General features: G+C 35.3%; 1 long non-coding RNA gene across 1 annotated transcript; it reads left to right on the top strand.

Moving 5' to 3' along the window:
- The first annotated feature begins 2034 nt into the window (after positions 1–2034).
- Positions 2035–13822, top strand: LOC145097195 (uncharacterized). The gene is made up of 4 exons (XR_013704270.1): positions 2035–2265; positions 2443–2541; positions 3178–3313; positions 13399–13822. It is a non-coding gene; the product is annotated as an uncharacterized LOC145097195 (long non-coding RNA).
- The last annotated feature ends 1439 nt before the right edge of the window (positions 13823–15261 follow it).

Raw genomic sequence — 15261 nt, 5'->3', positions numbered from 1 at the left:
TAGAGCCCGCTCTCCCTCCAGGAGACTAAGGTTACACGGTAAAGGCGCAGTAAAGTGCCGTATAAAGGAATAGTGCATCACATTCTGTTTTAGTATGTTTTCTTGTATTAGTGTATAGTGTGCTTCTCGGTATGATGTATTTAATGTTCTTTTGTATAGTATATAGTATTCTTCTTGTATAGTACTTAATCATGTAGAGACTCATAATAGTACTAACCGTGGTAAGTATCCTAGTAATGGTAGTGAGGCGTGGTAAACCTTAACTGTACCTATTATAGTTAACTAGCATGTTGCAGTCATTCTTGGATACCCAAAAGTATTGAACTGAGTGAAGATATTCATATCCAACACAAATACATACAATATATAACTAATAATTCAACGACAGTCGGACAGATAACAATATACCCTAAGACCCCAATCAAACAAGAACAGGAAATAAGGCGAGCTATCAGTCCTAAGTCCTTCAAGTCTTACTTATATAAATCTATTGGTGTGGATATATTTTAAAAACATAAGAAGTTTTAAAAGAGTTTGAAAATAGTTTTTATAACAAATTAACATGAAAATGAGTTTGAAAACATTGAAAGCAGTTTTGATGGCAAAACGGTTAAAAGTATACATATCCTTTATGATTGTAAGCTACAAAGCACATGTGATTGATACTATAAATTGTTGGATTCAACTTGTATTCCCCCCCCCCCCCCCCCCATAAAAGCATTTAAAAACATTTGAAAGGTTAATTAAGGGGTATGAACTCACTAGACCTGGATGTGCTAGGTAGGACTCTAGGTGTCAATTTAGGGCTTGAACACACGTGAGGGTCCTATGTAACATGAAGTGATACATAATTGTATCTAATTAGTCAATGAACCACTAATTAAGTAAGATAATACACTCCGAGGCGCGAAAACACCTTATCTCGAGTGTTGGAAGTGATACGGGTTGCATCTAAGGAGTGTATGACCTCGATAAGGCGTTTACTCTTCAAGAGTAAACCCTTGGGGTGTTTACGGCCCAAAGACCATATCCCCCATGAGTTTACGGCCGTAAACTCATGGGTGGGGTGGTCAATGATCTTAAATTGCACAAGGGAAAGTTCTAGGGTTGAATCCAAGGCTTAGGAAGTGATCGAGACTTGGAATGACCTTGGAAATGGGGTTTGCGGCTCATGAAGGACACTTGATGAGTTTACTGCCGTAAACACTTGGGTTTACGGCCGTAAACTCATGTGTGGTTCATTTTTGCATGATTTGGTGCATCACATGAAGGGATACAAGGTTCTAGGCACTTTTGCAAGCTTTTGGAGGTGTTTAAAGGCAATTTAACACCATGAAGAGGTGTTTACGGTCCATGAATGTTCATGGGCCGTAAACTCATATTTACCCCTTTTTTGACATGTTTTTGAGGTTCTAAGCTCATTCATGTAAGTCCCTAAGTCATAGCTAAGCACTAGAATGGTTTTGGAGGGGTTTTGGGGCTTCAAAACCCACTTTATGGGTGTTTACGGTTTTGAGGGTGTTCCTCAACCTTAAATACATGATTTTGAGGCATTTGGACGATTTAATCACGAATTTGCATGGATACTAAGCTAAACAACAAGCTAGGAAGGATTACTTACGATTTTGGAGCTTGAATGAGGTGTTTTTCGATCAAAATCCGAGCTGTAGAGAGAGAGTAGAGAGAGAGCTTAAGGAGTGGGAAAAGCTTCCATGGTGACCTCTCAACCCTTATATAGGGTTTGAGTTTGTGGCCAGGTGGGGATCCACCCAATACTGACGTTAAACGGAGTTTAAAATTTTACCCGATTAAATGGTCGTAATCCGGCTTAGTCATAAACTAAAATTTTTCCCAAATAAATTCGAGGGTTTTACATGTGTTTTTATTTCGATTCAACACTTATGAAATAAAATAAAAACATTAACTTATTTGTCTAACCCAAATGTTAACGAAAATAATAATAAAATATCTTATTAACGGAAATGGGTTACAGTGACGGAATAAATTTCGGAATAAATTTCAGGTTGTCACACACACACTCTCTCTCGCCTCTCTTTCTCTGTCTCGATCGCCACCAGAAAGGAAATGGAAACCCTCTTCTTTCCGTCTCCTTCCTAATCAACTTGACAGGCGTTTCTTCTCATGCCTTTCTGTTGATCCCATACATTTCGGGGAGTCGGATTGAGAGGGCTCTGCCGAAATCCTAATTTCAAATTATCGGCGATGGCTAAGCGCGAATTGTCAAGCACATTAAAGAACTTAAAGGTAATTATAAGCCGATTCTTGATTTTTTCAGATACTTTTCAGTCTTTACTATGCATAACTTTGTTCTCAATCCCCGAATTTTGAGTTAAGGCTCAATTACCTTTTGCATTTAAAACTGTTTCAATTTTTTTTAGTAATTTGAAAATTTTATTTTCTTTGTTGATGCATGAATTTCAGGTCATAAAGCGGACCTAGCACAAAATAACAAAGTTACAGATTTGATTTTCTCAAATAGAATAAGAAACTACTTTCAGGTTTTACACGTCAAATGAAAAGGTAACATCCAGATCTTAGCCTATGTCCTCTCTCATGTTGATTTTTGTTCTTCTATTGTGTTTTCCTTTTTGTTTTCCTTTCTTATCTGGTGGTTCTTGAGTGATTAGTATCTTTACAACCCTCCCTCATGGTTTCAAGTTCTCAATATGGCTGTAAGAGGAACAATTTCAAATAGGTGATATTTATTTCTTATTTTCTTTTCTTTAAGTACATATACTAACTTAAAAAAAAATCCAACTGATGAAGAGATGATGTTTATCTGGATTGACTGATGGATCTTACCAATGTTTATAAGCTATAACATATTTTTAATGTACATCAGTGAAAAAGACCTTGACAACATCATTATGTTTTTAACTGCATGTCTTATTTTTTTCACGTCTTATATGTTGTAAGATGAGAAACTGAATATGTAGAGCTTCTTCATACTACTCAGACCCTAGACAGGTTTAAAGCCATTTTCAATATTTACATTGTTGTCTCTGTATAAATGTAAGATTTCTAACTTTCAAAGCTTAAAAGTTATTGACTTTTGAAAGGACTTCCTATTCTTAATGTACAGTGTGAGTGTGTGTGGCAAAATGAAACCCGAGGTGATAATTAACATATTGGACAATTTCATTCCATCCTTTGCAGGGATTATTACACTTGGATGAAGCCATTGGTATTGAAAATAGAGGAATATAGACATATTGGATTTCAAAATTTCCAAATCCCTTTTGAGAAGATCATGCCTCATTATACTTTTTAGTACCTGGACCAAAGGATTCATGTAAGTTCCAGTTAAAGTTTGTTAGTTTCTTTCACTATTGATCTTGATTTCAGGCGCTAAACCTCATACTTGAGCCCAAAACTGTTCACTTTAATTTGAGAAAGCTTACTTGACACTTAGATGAGAGTGACTTATTTTTTTTGGTGACATTAAAATTTTGGGTAATTGTAGCAGTTCAAAATAAGAGACAAGGAGATTTTAGAAGCATCATAAATGGCCTCCTTTTTCAGTACTCATTCCTATATTAGTTTACTTCATTAATATCTGATTCTATCTGTGATGCTCACAAAATCTTTGGTTCTTGTCCACCTATGCAAAGTTTTGATCCAACCAAGATGCTCACAGTAAGATTATTATTTAACATTGATGTTTCTTGCAATTATTCCTAACTTGTATCAGGTTTCAAAAGTAATTATTATATAATTTTGTTTAAAAAATGTAATTTACCTTACTTTGTCGTTGATTTCTGTGTTAAGTTAAAAAAATTATTTTATTTACAAATTACAACACATGGATAATGGTATAAGATCTACAACAAAGGGAAATGGAAATCCTGCGGAGTCATCTATTTTGCTTGATGGAATGGAATGAACGATTCCCCCAATGAATCCGATTCCTTCCATTTTGTTAAGCTTTGTTGCTTAGGCAAAAGGTGTTTTTTTTCAATACTTTAATGTTTCCATTTTTATTTATGAAACTTCTCATTATACATTTAAATTTTTTTTTAATAAGGCTTAATAAAAAAAAATAACCACATCGTTATACATTTAAAAAAATCATGATTTCATTATACATTTAAAAATCTCTCATTTATTTTCTCTGTTAGAAGCCACCGCTACCACCTCCTTCTCCCCCCTATCTGTCTCTCTCTAACAAAAATACTTGCCACCACCATCGTTATTGTCCCTTGCCCTTCTCCCCCTTTGCCTACCTAAATCTCACTGCAAACCCTAGATTTAAACCACCAATCGCCGCTATTAACCACCAAACTCCCCGTCTCTAGGGTTTGCAATGAGATTTAGGTAGGCAAAGGGGAAGAAGGTCAGGAGACAATAACGATGGCGGAGTCATCTATTTTGCTTGATGGAATGGAATGAACGATTCCCCAATGAATCCGATTCCTTCCATTTTGTTAAGCTTTGTTGCTTAGGCAAAAGGTGTTTTTTTCAATACTTTAATGTTTCCATTTTTATTTATGAAACTTTTCAATATACATTTAAAAAAATCATGATTTTAATAAGGCTTAATAAAAAAATAACCACATCGTTATACATGTAAAACAATCATGATTTCATTATACATTTAAAAATCTCTCCTTTATTTTCTCTGTTAGAAGCCACCACTACCACCTCCTTCTCCCCCCTATCTGTCTCTCTCTAACAAAAATACTTGCCACCACCATCGTTATTGTCCCTTGCCCTTCTCCCCCTTTGCCTACCTAAATCTCACTGCAAACCCTAGATTTAAACCACCAATCGCCGCTATTAACCACCAAACTCCCCGTCTCTAGGGTTTGCAATGAGATTTAGGTAGGCAAAGGGGAAGAAGGTCAGGGGACAATAACGATGGCGGAGTCATCTATTTTGCTTGATGGAATGGAATGAACGATTCCCCAATGAATCCGATTCCTTCCATTTTGTTAAGCTTTGTTGCTTAGGCAAAAGGTGTTTTTTTCAATACTTTAATGTTTCCATTTTTATTTATGAAACTTTTCAATATACATTTAAAAAAATCATGATTTTAATAAGGCTTAATAAAAAAATAACCACATCGTTATACATGTAAAACAATCATGATTTCATTATACATTTAAAAATCTCTCCTTTATTTTCTCTGTTAGAAGCCACCACTACCACCTCCTTCTCCCCCCTATCTGTCTCTCTCTAACAAAAATACTTGCCACCACCATCGTTATTGTCCCTTGCCCTTCTCCCCCTTTGCCTACCTAAATCTCACTGCAAACCCTAGATTTAAACCACCAATCGCCGCTATTAACCACCAAACTCCCCGTCTCTAGGGTTTGCAATGAGATTTAGGTAGGCAAAGGGGAAGAAGGTCAGGGGACAATAACGATGGCGGAGTCATCTATTTTGCTTGATGGAATGGAATGAACGATTCCCCAATGAATCCGATTCCTTCCATTTTGTTAAGCTTTGTTGCTTAGGCAAAAGGTGTTTTTTTCAATACTTTAATGTTTCCATTTTTATTTATGAAACTTTTCATTATACATTTAAAAAAATCATGATTTTAATAAGGCTTAATAAAAAAATAACCACATCGTTATACATTTAAAACAATCATGATTTCATTATACATTTAAAAATCTCTCCTTTATTTTCTCTGTTAGAAGCCACCGCTACCACCTCCTTCTCCCCCCTATCTGTCTCTCTCTAACAAAAATACTTGCCACCACCATCGTTATTGTCCCTTGCCCTTCTCCCCCTTTGCCTACCTAAATCTCACTGCAAACCCTAGATTTAAACCACCAATCGCCGCTATTAACCACCAAACTCCCCGTCTCTAGGGTTTGCAATGAGATTTAGGTAGGCAAAGGGGAAGAAGGTCAGGGGACAATAACGATGGCGGAGTCATCTATTTTGCTTGATGGAATGGAATGAACGATTCCCCAATGAATCCGATTCCTTCCATTTTGTTAAGCTTTGTTGCTTAGTCAAAAGGTGTTTTTTTCAATATTTTAATGTTTCCATTTTTATTTATGAAACTTTTCATTATACATTTAAAAAAATCATGATTTTAATAAGGCTTAATAAAAAAATAACCACATCGTTATACATGTAAAACAATCATGATTTCATTATACATTTAAAAATCTCTCCTTTATTTTCTCTGTTAGAAGCCACCACTACCACCTCCTTCTCCCCCCTATCTGTCTCTCTCTAACAAAAATACTTGCCACCACCATCGTTATTGTCCCTTGCCCTTCTCCCCCTTTGCCTACCTAAATCTCACTGCAAACCCTAGATTTAAACCACCAATCGCCGCTATTAACCACCAAACTCCCCGTCTCTAGGGTTTGCAATGAGATTTAGGTAGGCAAAGGGGAAGAAGGTCAGGGGACAATAACGATGGCGGAGTCATCTATTTTGCTTGATGGAATGGAATGAACGATTCCCCAATGAATCCGATTCCTTCCATTTTGTTAAGCTTTGTTGCTTAGGCAAAAGGTGTTTTTTTCAATACTTTAATGTTTCCATTTTTATTTATGAAACTTTTCATTATACATTTAAAAAAATCATGATTTTAATAAGGCTTAATAAAAAAATAACCACATCGTTATACATTTAAAACAATCATGATTTCATTATACATTTAAAAATCTCTCCTTTATTTTCTCTGTTAGAAGCCACCGCTACCACCTCCTTCTCCCCCCTATCTGTCTCTCTCTAACAAAAATACTTGCCACCACCATCGTTATTGTCCCTTGCCCTTCTCCCCCTTTGCCTACCTAAATCTCACTGCAAACCCTAGATTTAAACCACCAATCGCCGCTATTAACCACCAAACTCCCCGTCTCTAGGGTTTGCAATGAGATTTAGGTAGGCAAAGGGGAAGAAGGTCAGGGGACAATAACGATGGCGGAGTCATCTATTTTGCTTGATGGAATGGAATGAACGATTCCCCAATGAATCCGATTCCTTCCATTTTGTTAAGCTTTGTTGCTTAGGCAAAAGGTGTTTTTTTCAATACTTTAATGTTTCCATTTTTATTTATGAAACTTTTCATTATACATTTAAAAAAATCATGATTTTAATAAGGCTTAATAAAAAAATAACCACATCGTTATACATGTAAAACAATCATGATTTCATTATACATTTAAAAATCTCTCCTTTATTTTCTCTGTTAGAAGCCACCACTACCACCTCCTTCTCCCCCCTATCTGTCTCTCTCTAACAAAAATACTTGCCACCACCATCGTTATTGTCCCTTGCCCTTCTCCCCCTTTGCCTACCTAAATCTCACTGCAAACCCTAGATTTAAACCACCAATCGCCGCTATTAACCACCAAACTCCCCGTCTCTAGGGTTTGCAATGAGATTTAGGTAGGCAAAGGGGAAGAAGGTCAGGGGACAATAACGATGGCGGAGTCATCTATTTTGCTTGATGGAATGGAATGAACGATTCCCCAATGAATCCGATTCCTTCCATTTTGTTAAGCTTTGTTGCTTAGGCAAAAGGTGTTTTTTTCAATACTTTAATGTTTCCATTTTTATTTATGAAACTTTTCATTATACATTTAAAAAAATCATGATTTTAATAAGGCTTAATAAAAAAATAACCACATCGTTATACATTTAAAACAATCATGATTTCATTATACATTTAAAAATCTCTCCTTTATTTTCTCTGTTAGAAGCCACCGCTACCACCTCCTTCTCCCCCCTATCTGTCTCTCTCTAACAAAAATACTTGCCACCACCATCGTTATTGTCCCTTGCCCTTCTCCCCCTTTGCCTACCTAAATCTCACTGCAAACCCTAGATTTAAACCACCAATCGCCGCTATTAACCACCAAACTCCCCGTCTCTAGGGTTTGCAATGAGATTTAGGTAGGCAAAGGGGAAGAAGGTCAGGGGACAATAACGATGGCGGAGTCATCTATTTTGCTTGATGGAATGGAATGAACGATTCCCCAATGAATCCGATTCCTTCCATTTTGTTAAGCTTTGTTGCTTAGTCAAAAGGTGTTTTTTTCAATACTTTAATGTTTCCATTTTTATTTATGAAACTTTTCATTATACATTTAAAAAAATCATGATTTTAATAAGGCTTAATAAAAAAATAACCACATCGTTATACATGTAAAACAATCATGATTTCATTATACATTTAAAAATCTCTCCTTTATTTTCTCTGTTAGAAGCCACCACTACCACCTCCTTCTCCCCCCTATCTGTCTCTCTCTAACAAAAATACTTGCCACCACCATCGTTATTGTCCCTTGCCCTTCTCCCCCTTTGCCTACCTAAATCTCACTGCAAACCCTAGATTTAAACCACCAATCGCCGCTATTAACCACCAAACTCCCCGTCTCTAGGGTTTGCAATGAGATTTAGGTAGGCAAAGGGGAAGAAGGTCAGGGGACAATAACGATGGCGGAGTCATCTATTTTGCTTGATGGAATGGAATGAACGATTCCCCAATGAATCCGATTCCTTCCATTTTGTTAAGCTTTGTTGCTTAGGCAAAAGGTGTTTTTTTCAATACTTTAATGTTTCCATTTTTATTTATGAAACTTTTCATTATACATTTAAAAAAATCATGATTTTAATAAGGCTTAATAAAAAAATAACCACATCGTTATACATTTAAAACAATCATGATTTCATTATACATTTAAAAATCTCTCCTTTATTTTCTCTGTTAGAAGCCACCGCTACCACCTCCTTCTCCCCCCTATCTGTCTCTCTCTAACAAAAATACTTGCCACCACCATCGTTATTGTCCCTTGCCCTTCTCCCCCTTTGCCTACCTAAATCTCACTGCAAACCCTAGATTTAAACCACCAATCGCCGCTATTAACCACCAAACTCCCCGTCTCTAGGGTTTGCAATGAGATTTAGGTAGGCAAAGGGGAAGAAGGTCAGGGGACAATAACGATGGCGGAGTCATCTATTTTGCTTGATGGAATGGAATGAACGATTCCCCAATGAATCCGATTCCTTCCATTTTGTTAAGCTTTGTTGCTTAGGCAAAAGGTGTTTTTTTCAATACTTTAATGTTTCCATTTTTATTTATGAAACTTTTCATTATACATTTAAAAAAATCATGATTTTAATAAGGCTTAATAAAAAAATAACCACATCGTTATACATGTAAAACAATCATGATTTCATTATACATTTAAAAATCTCTCCTTTATTTTCTCTGTTAGAAGCCACCACTACCATCTCCTTCTCCCCCCTATCTGTCTCTCTCTAACAAAAATACTTGCCACCACCATCGTTATTGTCCCTTGCCCTTCTCCCCCTTTGCCTACCTAAATCTCACTGCAAACCCTAGATTTAAACCACCAATCGCCGCTATTAACCACCAAACTCCCCGTCTCTAGGGTTTGCAATGAGATTTAGGTAGGCAAAGGGGAAGAAGGTCAGGGGACAATAACGATGGCGGAGTCATCTATTTTGCTTGATGGAATGGAATGAACGATTCCCCAATGAATCCGATTCCTTCCATTTTGTTAAGCTTTGTTGCTTAGGCAAAAGGTGTTTTTTTCAATACTTTAATGTTTCCATTTTTATTTATGAAACTTTTCATTATACATTTAAAAAAATCATGATTTTAATAAGGCTTAATAAAAAAATAACCACATCGTTATACATTTAAAACAATCATGATTTCATTATACATTTAAAAATCTCTCCTTTATTTTCTCTGTTAGAAGCCACCGCTACCACCTCCTTCTCCCCCCTATCTGTCTCTCTCTAACAAAAATACTTGCCACCACCATCGTTATTGTCCCTTGCCCTTCTCCCCCTTTGCCTACCTAAATCTCACTGCAAACCCTAGATTTAAACCACCAATCGCCGCTATTAACCACCAAACTCCCCGTCTCTAGGGTTTGCAATGAGATTTAGGTAGGCAAAGGGGAAGAAGGTCAGGGGACAATAACGATGGCGGAGTCATCTATTTTGCTTGATGGAATGGAATGAACGATTCCCCAATGAATCCGATTCCTTCCATTTTGTTAAGCTTTGTTGCTTAGGCAAAAGGTGTTTTTTTCAATACTTTAATGTTTCCATTTTTATTTATGAAACTTTTCATTATACATTTAAAAAAATCATGATTTTAATAAGGCTTAATAAAAAAATAACCACATCGTTATACATTTAAAACAATCATGATTTCATTATACATTTAAAAATCTCTCCTTTATTTTCTCTGTTAGAAGCCACCGCTACCACCTCCTTCTCCCCCCTATCTGTCTCTCTCTAACAAAAATACTTGCCACCACCATCGTTATTGTCCCTTGCCCTTCTCCCCCTTTGCCTACCTAAATCTCACTGCAAACCCTAGATTTAAACCACCAATCGCCGCTATTAACCACCAAACTCCCCGTCTCTAGGGTTTGCAATGAGATTTAGGTAGGCAAAGGGGAAGAAGGTCAGGGGACAATAACGATGGCGGAGTCATCTATTTTGCTTGATGGAATGGAATGAACGATTCCCCAATGAATCCGATTCCTTCCATTTTGTTAAGCTTTGTTGCTTAGGCAAAAGGTGTTTTTTTCAATACTTTAATGTTTCCATTTTTATTTATGAAACTTTTCATTATACATTTAAAAAAATCATGATTTTAATAAGGCTTAATAAAAAAATAACCACATCGTTATACATTTAAAACAATCATGATTTCATTATACATTTAAAAATCTCTCCTTTATTTTCTCTGTTAGAAGCCACCGCTACCACCTCCTTCTCCCCCCTATCTGTCTCTCTCTAACAAAAATACTTGCCACCACCATCGTTATTGTCCCTTGCCCTTCTCCCCCTTTGCCTACCTAAATCTCACTGCAAACCCTAGATTTAAACCACCAATCGCCGCTATTAACCACCAAACTCCCCGTCTCTAGGGTTTGCAATGAGATTTAGGTAGGCAAAGGGGAAGAAGGTCAGGGGACAATAACGATGGCGGAGTCATCTATTTTGCTTGATGGAATGGAATGAACGATTCCCCAATGAATCCGATTCCTTCCATTTTGTTAAGCTTTGTTGCTTAGGCAAAAGGTGTTTTTTTCAATACTTTAATGTTTCCATTTTTATTTATGAAACTTTTCATTATACATTTAAAAAAATCATGATTTTAATAAGGCTTAATAAAAAAATAACCACATCGTTATACATGTAAAACAATCATGATTTCATTATACATTTAAAAATCTCTCCTTTATTTTCTCTGTTAGAAGCCACCACTACCACCTCCTTCTCCCCCCTATCTGTCTCTCTCTAACAAAAATACTTGCCACCACCATCGTTATTGTCCCTTGCCCTTCTCCCCCTTTGCCTACCTAAATCTCACTGCAAACCCTAGATTTAAACCACCAATCGCCGCTATTAACCACCAAACTCCCCGTCTCTAGGGTTTGCAATGAGATTTAGGTAGGCAAAGGGGAAGAAGGTCAGGGGACAATAACGATGGCGGAGTCATCTATTTTGCTTGATGGAATGGAATGAACGATTCCCCAATGAATCCGATTCCTTCCATTTTGTTAAGCTTTGTTGCTTAGGCAAAAGGTGTTTTTTTCAATACTTTAATGTTTCCATTTTTATTTATGAAACTTTTCATTATACATTTAAAAAAATCATGATTTTAATAAGGCTTAATAAAAAAATAACCACATCGTTATACATTTAAAACAATCATGATTTCATTATACATTTAAAAATCTCTCCTTTATTTTCTCTGTTAGAAGCCACCGCTACCACCTCCTTCTCCCCCCTATCTGTCTCTCTCTAACAAAAATACTTGCCACCACCATCGTTATTGTCCCTTGCCCTTCTCCCCCTTTGCCTACCTAAATCTCACTGCAAACCCTAGATTTAAACCACCAATCGCCGCTATTAACCACCAAACTCCCCGTCTCTAGGGTTTGCAATGAGATTTAGGTAGGCAAAGGGGAAGAAGGTCAGGGGACAATAACGATGGCGGAGTCATCTATTTTGCTTGATGGAATGGAATGAACGATTCCCCAATGAATCCGATTCCTTCCATTTTGTTAAGCTTTGTTGCTTAGGCAAAAGGTGTTTTTTTCAATACTTTAATGTTTCCATTTTTATTTATGAAACTTTTCATTATACATTTAAAAAAATCATGATTTTAATAAGGCTTAATAAAAAAATAACCACATCGTTATACATGTAAAACAATCATGATTTCATTATACATTTAAAAATCTCTCCTTTATTTTCTCTGTTAGAAGCCACCACTACCACCTCCTTCTCCCCCCTATCTGTCTCTCTCTAACAAAAATACTTGCCACCACCATCGTTATTGTCCCTTGCCCTTCTCCCCCTTTGCCTACCTAAATCTCACTGCAAACCCTAGATTTAAACCACCAATCGCCGCTATTAACCACCAAACTCCCCGTCTCTAGGGTTTGCAATGAGATTTAGGTAGGCAAAGGGGAAGAAGGTCAGGGGACAATAACGATGGCGGAGTCATCTATTTTGCTTGATGGAATGGAATGAACGATTCCCCAATGAATCCGATTCCTTCCATTTTGTTAAGCTTTGTTGCTTAGGCAAAAGGTGTTTTTTTCAATACTTTAATGTTTCCATTTTTATTTATGAAACTTTTCATTATACATTTAAAAAAATCATGATTTTAATAAGGCTTAATAAAAAAATAACCACATCGTTATACATTTAAAACAATCATGATTTCATTATACATTTAAAAATCTCTCCTTTATTTTCTCTGTTAGAAGCCACCGCTACCACCTCCTTCTCCCCCCTATCTGTCTCTCTCTAACAAAAATACTTGCCACCACCATCGTTATTGTCCCTTGCCCTTCTCCCCCTTTGCCTACCTAAATCTCACTGCAAACCCTAGATTTAAACCACCAATCGCCGCTATTAACCACCAAACTCCCCGTCTCTTGTTCTTTCTATGTTAAATGTTCAATTTTTTGTTTCATTATTGTTTTAGTTTTTTACTCATTTGTGTTATAACGGCTTCCAGTTCTAACATGTTTGATTCCTAACAGGGGTGTTAAAGTTATCACAAGTTTGAGTTCTTAATGATTTGTTTTTACTTATTTTGTTTCTTTCTTGTTGTTCCGGTTTTTGATCATATGATTGTAGATATCGATTGCAACACAACTACAAATCTAAAATCTTGCAACATACATCATCTAGATGATGCAATATCCTTGTTGAACTATTTTTAGGACTTCTATTATATTGTTTATTTATAAACGATTGCGTCAATATAGTTCTTACACTAAAAATTTACCTCCTATAAATCTCAAATCTATCATCTTATCATCCTATTAATGACCTCTTTTTTTGTTTCTATATTTATGTTTATGGTGGGTTTTAATCTCCTCCATTTGTGTTTGGCAGTTTCAAAATTTTCAATTAGGAATTTGAAGATTAAGGAAGCTACTATTGATGTCGCAGAGGTTTGGACTTGCTAGAATGAACTAGGATTTAGGTGAAAGAGGAAAGTGATGGAAGCTGCTAACATTGAGAAATTAATTTAATCAATCAAGGGATATATATGTTGAAACCACCAAATATGAAGCACATGCCAATGTGGTGGAGTCGTACAAGGTGAAGTAATTATGTGGGATATTTTAGGTGGGGTTTCAATTTTGTTTGTTATATATGTTGGAGCTATTAATTTCTCAGGCTAAATAGAAAGGATTGTAATTAAAAAAACCCAAAACTAGAAATAATGTGTTAAATGCATTTTGCCTAATACTCTGAGAGATCATATCCTGTAGGGAGTGGGCTTTTCCTTAATACTACTAAGGTTAGTTTTATACTTCTATCTTATCACTAAAAGGGTTAACTATTAGTTTATTAGAATACTTCTGAAGAAATATGACCTTTCGATTTATGGTTAGTTGTCTAAATGTTCATTTAGGAATTGCTTCGAATATGAAGAATGAGGGTATATCATGTTGTAAGTAAAATAATAATATAATAACAAGATGGTTATAGAAAGTATATTTATCATATGAATTTCTATATGTGTAAGGTGATTCTATATGATTTATAAATGTTTGTGTGTTACCTTTTGTGTTTCTAGCAATACATGCAAGCTCATATTGTTGTTAATTGACATTTTGATGGTCAATGGAAAGGAATGGAGGTTATAAATAAGTAATATAGGTTATAAAGAAGTCGGAGTCTTATGTGCGTTTAATGAGTTTTAATCTATTGATCAATAGTGTAATGTTACGATTTGAGGTGAATTAGTTTGATGTTCTGCCATTCCTTATGTTACTGGTTAAATTTTAATGAAACTATTTAAAATAAATCGACATGATGATTTCCAAGTGAAATAGTCAAAATATGTTAAACATGTTAGATTTTAATTTTTTTTTCCAACGTATAACAAATTTAAATCTTGACTAATATTTAATAACATCAACTATTAACTAAAATATTTTTATCCAGATCCTTTTTCATTTGGTTAACAATATAAGTTCTACACGAAGACTTGCTTTTTAATAGAAATAAAGAAGTTTGAAAATATTATTAGCACTTTTTGCTCATATTTAGATAGGTTACTTTATAAATGAAGTGATATAAGAAAAAGGATAATGTCTTTTTGGTGTTAGGTAAAAAAAATGTAACTCATGACTTTCTTAGTTGAACTCAAAACAATTTTTTCATTCAAATTCATGGATCATATGTTGCTATCTCCAAATAAAGAATTCAAAGATTAGAGTGCAACATAGTATTTAGAAAGAATGTTTTGATGTTGCTAACTAAAATCGAACCATGGCCTCATCATATCCTTTTTTTTCGTGGAAAACCTTTAGACATTAGATAAATAGTCTTGTAATCGTTCAACACAGTCTTCCATTTTCCTTTTAGTTTGTTACCATTTTATTAACTAATGTGTGTAAAACTTATAACTAATCGTCTCTATAAACTAATTAAAAAAATTCATACCCAGCGCTCGGCGCGGGTAGAAAAAGGATCACAATGAATAGAAATTAGTTACGTATTTGCTAATAAAGGGGATTCTTTCCATTTTTATCATATTTACGTGTTTCAAATTTCAATTGGAATTCAGGAACAAAATTAAGAATAATATAATATAAAATAATAAATAATAAATAGTTCATATTTTTCAGATTTATAATAACATAAGGGGCAATTTTGAAAATTCAGTTTGATACATCTGACTTTCATTTTGTAGAATCATGAACGGTCACATTTACGTCGATGTATTTTCATTGCTACTAAACT

This window comes from Lactuca serriola, chromosome 4 (genome assembly GCF_051521515.1).
Source record: "Lactuca serriola cultivar US96UC23 chromosome 4, Lser_US96UC23_V15, whole genome shotgun sequence".
In the NCBI taxonomy this organism is placed as follows: domain Eukaryota; kingdom Viridiplantae; phylum Streptophyta; class Magnoliopsida; order Asterales; family Asteraceae; genus Lactuca; species Lactuca serriola.
Note: the sequence above shows the minus strand (reverse complement) of the source record. Positions and strands in the feature narration are given on the sequence as shown.